The sequence below is a fragment of the Carassius auratus genome, unplaced genomic scaffold, assembly GCF_003368295.1.
Source record: "Carassius auratus strain Wakin unplaced genomic scaffold, ASM336829v1 scaf_tig00009662, whole genome shotgun sequence".
NCBI classification, from domain to species: domain Eukaryota; kingdom Metazoa; phylum Chordata; class Actinopteri; order Cypriniformes; family Cyprinidae; genus Carassius; species Carassius auratus.
The window spans coordinates 126,442-133,853 of NW_020524057.1; positions in this window are offsets into that span (position 1 = coordinate 126,442).

Here is a 7,412-nt window from a genome sequence, read left to right on the forward strand (position 1 = left end):
CTGCGACGAATCACTCCCTGGACCCGCCGACGAACCAGCGAGAAAGAAGACTAGAAAAACGAATCGCCCCACCTCTCCGGTCAGTCCTGGACCGTGTGACGAACCACCAAGAAAGACTTATCGTTTTACACCGGTGGTCCGACCTGAATCGAACGGCGAACTACCGAGAAAGGCTTATCGTTTTACCCCGGCGATCAGTCCCGAGAGCCCTCCAGAGAGGAAAACTCTCTGTCCGGTACCACCGAACAGCCCGGCGACCAGTCCTGAGACCGATCTGTTTTATGGTAAGACTAACTACATTATTTGCATTTAAACCAGATGGTGTCAAACATTAAGATTTTTTTTTTAACATCCAGCAGACTCGAGTAGAAGCCATAAGGACGACGTGACTACCTGGGGCATGTCTCAAATCGATGCCTGGGACCAGAGTTCTTGGACGAGCGAGCGTGACGAGGTGTCTACCACCAACGTGGGTCAAACGCCATATCCTTCTCCCTCACCGTCGTCCGAAGAAGTAGAAGTGGAAGAAGTGCCGGCGCCTCAGCCGCTTGATGAATCATTCGACGATCTGCCTCCGTTTCATAGCCCCATTAATTCGATACAATCATTCGGTCAAGAGTTTCGCGACGCGCAGGTTGACATAAACAACAAATACGTCGAACTCCGCAACGTACAAGATGATATTAACAACAAATTGATCGCGTTGGGCAACGAGTCTCGCGACAGACAAATCGAAACCCTTAGCAGATTAGACGCGTTGCACGGCGAGCTCTGTGCGTATCACCTCGAGACACGCAGTCGATTCGATGCTCAGGATCGCTTTATTCAGGATCTGGCCAATGAAATATTCCAACGCGTCAATGCTATGAGATCGACGATTGATCGCCAGTTTGATAGAAATGATCGTACGGTGACTCAATACCAAAGGGAATTGATGCTAATATTGCACCATCTCATTCTCACCATCGTAGATGAGTCCGCGGAGTCAAACTGAATATAGACGTATTCAGAGTAATTCTTATATTCCGTCTATACTTTGTTTACATATAATCAGATATTTCAAGTATTTCTTATATCTCACGTCTGCTATGATTGTTTAAATATTTCATGTATGCTTTTTATACTTTGTTTTTACATATATAATCCGATATCTGCTTTTATACTCTGATTTGTCATATATGCTTTTGTATTCTGATTTTGTAATAGTTCATGTATGCTTTTTTATACTCTATGAAATGTGTAATAGTTCATGTATGCTTGTTTTAACTCTATGATTTTGTAATAGTACGTGTTTTGGTCTGAAATCTAAAAATGGACGGTTCAGACGACTTACGTCAATCCTCCACAGAACTGACGCCGGACGAGATCGAAATGCTAAGTTTACTTCCGGACTCTTTAGAACAGTATTTGTTTAATCAAGAATCCCCTCCTATTTTGGATCTTTTTGAATTAGCCGTAAATCCAAATATGAATTTGTTCGATCCTCTGCTTAGCCTAGACACCGATCCCGTTGTACAACACGGCGGTGTTTTAAACAACCCACCGGCGCCGTGCACCGATCCTGATCCTGACAACACAGAGCACCCCACCGGTAATGAAACACCGCAAGCGTCCACATCAGGTAACGTCGACCCTACTACACAGACTCGATTAAGCCGTACAGACGTTGACAGGTTGATTCGCGAGGGTGGCGACGTAAACGGATATCATGTTTTACCACGACCTCGTTTCAATAGCGTGACATTGAGAAGGACTACGAATCTGAGAGAGATTAACTCTACAGATTTGGCCTCTTACCACGCCCGCTTACATGACATGCTTACCGGAATTGTGAATTTCGCTAGGGAGTTTGACCAAAATTCTCCGGTGATCAATATCACATTGACGGCTCCCAGTTTACAGACCCCCGTTAGCGGGATTTTAACCCGCGGTAATAATTACGACGTGGATGGGTTTATGGATCAAATTGAAAAAGTTTTACAGAGCAACGACCGGTTACTATCTGACCAAACCGTAGAATTTGAAGCTTCCGTAGCCATGAACAGACAAGGCGGGGGTCGTCGTCGGAAACTCACGGACTTGGCTGTTGACGAGGTGATCAAAAGGAAAAAGACGAGTTTATTTTGTCCGATCAATATTTCAAATAATTTGTGCTTCTCCATCTGTCTCGCCCGTTTTCTAAACCCCCAGAGCCCCGAGAGCGAGTTAGAAAAACTGGCTTCCGTCATCCAAAACAGCGTCGGCTTCTCAATCCAAGACCGAATCGGTCTCGGCGACATAGCCTCGTTCGAACGAGCGCTAGACATTAAAATTGTCGTATTTCACAGATCTAACGCCATGATCTTAGAAACCTACAAAAATTCTGACGAACCCCATCCAAAAACGGTCTTTCTGTATCTCCACGACGACCACTACTACATGATAACGAGTTTGAATGCGTTCCTCGGTTCAACATATGTGTGTCCATTTTGCTACAAATCTTACAGCAACCGCAGAGACCATCGATGTAAGCACGCCTGCAACATCTGTTTCGACGCGGAATGTTACAGGTTCCAAGCGAGAGACCTACATTGCCCCGATTGTTTGCGTTACTGTAAATCGGCTTATTGTTTCGAAATGCATAAAAAAAACCCGCCTCCCGGTCAGGAATACCCCGCCTGTGATATGATCAAATACTGTAAACTATGTAACCGACGTTACGACGTTAAACCGGGCAACCAGAAAACCAAACACACATGCGCCCCAGACAAATGTGTGCATTGTCGAGAGTCTCTGACGGACGATGGAGCACATCAATGCTTTATACAGCCTCTAGAGCTTAAGGAACCGTGTGAAAAGTATATTTTTTACGACTTTGAATCGCGTTACGAAAACGGACGCCACGAGGCTAATTTTGTCTGTGCCATGACGTTCAAAGGTCAGAAATTTACCGCCTACGGCACGGACTGTATCGCTAAGCTAATCAAGCGCTTCAGACAACCCTGATACAAAGGCTACTGCTTCATCGCTCATTACGCCTCCAGATTTGATGCCTTTCTAATTCTGGAGTATTTTTGCAAAGTGGGGATCGCGCTCGAGGTCATAATGCAAGGGTGCAAACTACTCCTGATGTACGACGACGCATTTGCCCAACGATACATCGATAGCTACTCATTTTTCCCATTCGCTCTCGCCAAAATGCCCGCTGCGTTAGACTTGACGACGACTGAAAAAGGCTATTTCCCCCATCTTTTCAACAGGGTGGAAAATGAGAACTACGTCGGACCGTACCCTGACAAAAAGTTCTACAACTACGAGAACATGTCGGATAAAGCCCAAGAAAAGTTTGACGCGTGGTACAGCACGGTCAAGGGTGAGCTCTTTAACTTCAAGAAAGAACTGTACGACTACGGCGTTAACGACGTCGTGTTATTACGTGAAGGCTGTATGAAGTACAGGACGTCATTCCTACAGTGCACCCAACTCGACCCTTTTGCGTTCACGACGATCGCCAGCTGCGCAATGGGGGTCTTCAAAACACATTATCTCAGCAGAAACACGCTAGCCCTGACGCATAACAAGGCGTACATCCATCAGAATAAGTCCTACTCGAGCGGTTCGATCCAATGGCTCGAGTATATAAAAAAGACTCGAAACGTGGACGTTCATCACGGCGTAAACCACGGCGAGGTATCGATCGGTAAGTTCTTTTTAGACGGCTACTACGAGCAGGACGGTGTCAGGCACGGTTTAGAGTATGGGGGGTGTGTTTTCCATGGGCATTGCTGTCGTTTTGAACCCAATCAGACGCACCCCCTGTCCGGAGTACCCTACGGGGTTCTCAGGAACCAGTTTGACGATAAGATTGAAATTCTCCGGAAAGCGTACGGTTTGCAAATCGAGGTTCTGTGGGAATGCGAATGGAATCGGATGAAAAAGACCGATCCCTCCGTGATAGAATTTATGGCCGATTATTCCGCCCCTGAGAGACTGAATCCGCGCGAAACGCTCTATGGAGGCCGTAGCAACTCCTATAAGCTATACCACAAAGTGAGCGGCGATGAGAAAATAAGATATCTGGATTTCACCAGTCTGTACCCTTTCTGTCAGGCCAGGAAAAGCTACCCGATCGGACACCCCGAAATCATTTTCGCAGATTTCGAACCGATTGAAAATTATTACGGGCTTATCAAAGCCACCGTGTACCCTCCCCGCAACTTACTCCATGCAGTCCTTCCTTTCCGTTCGAACGGGAAGCTGACGTTCGCGCTATGTAGAACCTGCGCTCAAGACCAAAACCAGACCTCGAGCTGTACCCACACGGACCAGGAAAGATCGCTCTCGGGCTGTTGGGTCAGTATCGAGCTTTTAAAAGCCATCGAGAAGGGCTATGTGGTAGCCAAGATAGACGAGGTTTGGCATTTTCCACAACGGTCAGACACGTTGTTTGCCGAATACGTAAAGACCTTCTTATGTTTGAAACAACAAGCTTCGGGCTACCCTCCGAACGTCGTCACGGATGCTGAGAAAGAGGCTTACATTAGTGACTATTTTGAAAAAGAGGGTATTCAACTCGACCCGGAAAAAATCAAGTACAACGCCGCCCAAAGGGCGATCACTAAATTAATTCTGAATAGTTTGTGGGGACGCTTCTCTTTAAGACCAAACTTACCTCAAACGATTCTGGTGCGCGAACCCGAAGATTTCACCAGAATCGTTTTTGGCAACACCGACACCTTGTCCTATTTCTCATTCGTCTCAGACGACGTAGCTCTAGTCCAGCATAAACCCGACAAGGACGATGTTTGCAAGGCGCGCGACGTCAATGTTTTTGTAGGCGCTTTCACTACAGCGCACGCACGACTGGAATTGTACGAATTGATGGACAGACTAGGCGAACGACTGCTATACTCTGACACCGACAGCGTCATATTCGTGTCTAGGGACGGCGACTGGGAGCCTCCTCTGGGTGATCATTTAGGGGAGCTGACGAGCGAATTGGACCCCGACGACCACATAACGACCTTCTGTGCCAGCGCTCCCAAATCTTACGCGTTTGAGACGGTCAAAGGTAAAGTCGTCATGAAAGCTAAGGGCATAACTCTGAATGCTAAAAATTCCAAAGCTATCTGTCTCAAATCCCTGATCGGTCTGGTCGACAGCTATGTGACGTCTCACGATAGATCCAAATACATCCTGGCTCATACGGAAAACATTGTGAGGGATAAAAAGACTCTCACATTACAAAACAAATCAGTCGTTAAGAGGTTTAAGGTCGTCTACGATAAACGTCGGCTTTTAAGCGATTATACCACGCTTCCTTACGGCTACTGATCAGATGGCGATGCACAGAGGTTCTCAGGATGTGTCCGATTTTGATTTCAGACTTCAACACCCTTTCAGCTGCGTTGTATCCGGACCGTCCAATTCCGGAAAGTCTTATTTTGTGAAACTTTTGTTGGAAAAAGGTTTGAATATCATTTCGAAGAAAATTGAAAACATTGTTTGGTTGTATGATTGTTGGCAAACTTTGTACGATGATTTACTTCAATTGTATGACATTAAATTTATACAAGGAATACCCCAGAGTCTGAATGATGATGATTTACTGCCTGTTACCACCGCCAACCTTCTCGTCGTCGACGATCTCATGGAACAAGCTAGCGCTAACGTCGAACTGCAGCGCGTGTTCACTCAATACTGTCACCATCGTAATCTCAGTTCTATTTACATAGTGCAAAATTTATTCGCGCAGGGAAAGTCGAGTCGAACCATCAGCTTAAACGCCAATTATATGATCCTGTTTAAAAATCCTCGGGACGTCCATCAAGTGGCGATGCTAGGTCGTCAAATGTACCCCGGAAACACGAAATACTTTATGGAGTGTTATCACGACGCGGTCGACCGACCTTTCGGATATCTAATGATAGACTATAAAGCGAAAACTCCGGAGCAGTACCGTCTCAGAACAGGATTGCTTTCAGACCGTCAAGTGGTCTATATCCCGAAAAAAAGAAGAACGTGATCGCCATGTCCGCGAGGCTTTGTAAGCATCTGCCGGTGTTAAAAATGCTACATAAAGCCACTCCTAAACAACGACGCCTTATATTACAATCGGCGTCCGACGAATTCATTTTAGCGCTCTGCGAAGTGGCTCTAAACATCCTCTACGGGGTCATTCCGGTCAGCAGGCAACAGTACCAAAAACTGAAAAAGAGAAGAGCGGATATTAAATTTGTAGCCGATAAAAAAATCGGCATAGCGGCCAAGAAACGAGCCTTCAACCAGAAGGGAGGGTTCCTGCTACCGCTCCTCAGCGTCGCCGTGCCGTTTCTCACGAGCTTGATAGCGAAACGTTAGGATGGAGTACGCCGAAAAGATGTATTTAGTCCCTCATCATCAACTGGATAAGCTCAAGAGTGAAAATGCTCGCGAGAACATTCAATAGACCGTGGAGAGCGATTTGGACGCCGCCATAAGAAATATTTTACGCCGCGACGATTTGAATCCTTATGAAAAGTCAAACTTTACAGCCAAACCCTGAACAGGTTTTTGACCGTCGTTAAACAAGGGGATCGTGAGAGCGGTGTTTTAACGCTTTCGTTACCCCATCTTGACCCCGGTCCTAAAGACGAATCGCCGACTGCCGCTAACGTCGAAGACGGTAAAGCCGAGGAGACCGTCGTCGCCGAAGTTCTGAAGAACGTCCCGTCGAGAAGCGTGAAAAACAGCAGATACATATTAGACAAGATGTCTAAAGCTAAAGGACTAAGCTCGTGGAACGAATCCGGGGAGTTTGTGTTCAGGGGTAAAGCCGTACAAGGTTCGCACATGGTCGATTTGTTAAAAAATGTTACGGCTCCGCAAAACGTTAGGGATGAACGGAGACCTCCGGGATGGTCGGAGTTTCTACGCGCCTTTGGCGAATTAAACATCCCTTTTTCTACGGTGCCGAACCAACAGGTCAGACGTACGATTAACTCCCTAAAGAGTAAACCCTTAGAACCCCCATCACCATCTGTTAGACCTTATAAAAGAAAAAAAGGGAGGAGATATTCACCTCCCTCGGGTGGAGATTTTGAAGACTCGCCGTTTAAATCGCCGACTATCGACCTACGACAATGGCTGGAAATGTAACGACTCCTTAGATCGAGCATTCATTCATTTGTATCTTATGATTAAATAAATAAAAGACGATGAGAAATATAATGGTTTAAGCTTTTTTTTTATTTATACGTCAAACATGTCTGCACACAATGAACGCACGATAACATTTTATCATTACAGACATGCGGTCTCAATCTCTTCACAAAGAGGGACACCATTTTATCATTTCTAATATAATCATCGGTGTATAGTTTCATCACGTGGCTATAGTCGCGACCTCTGGCTAGATGATATAGAAAAAACACACAGTGCTGTCCGCAGGTATC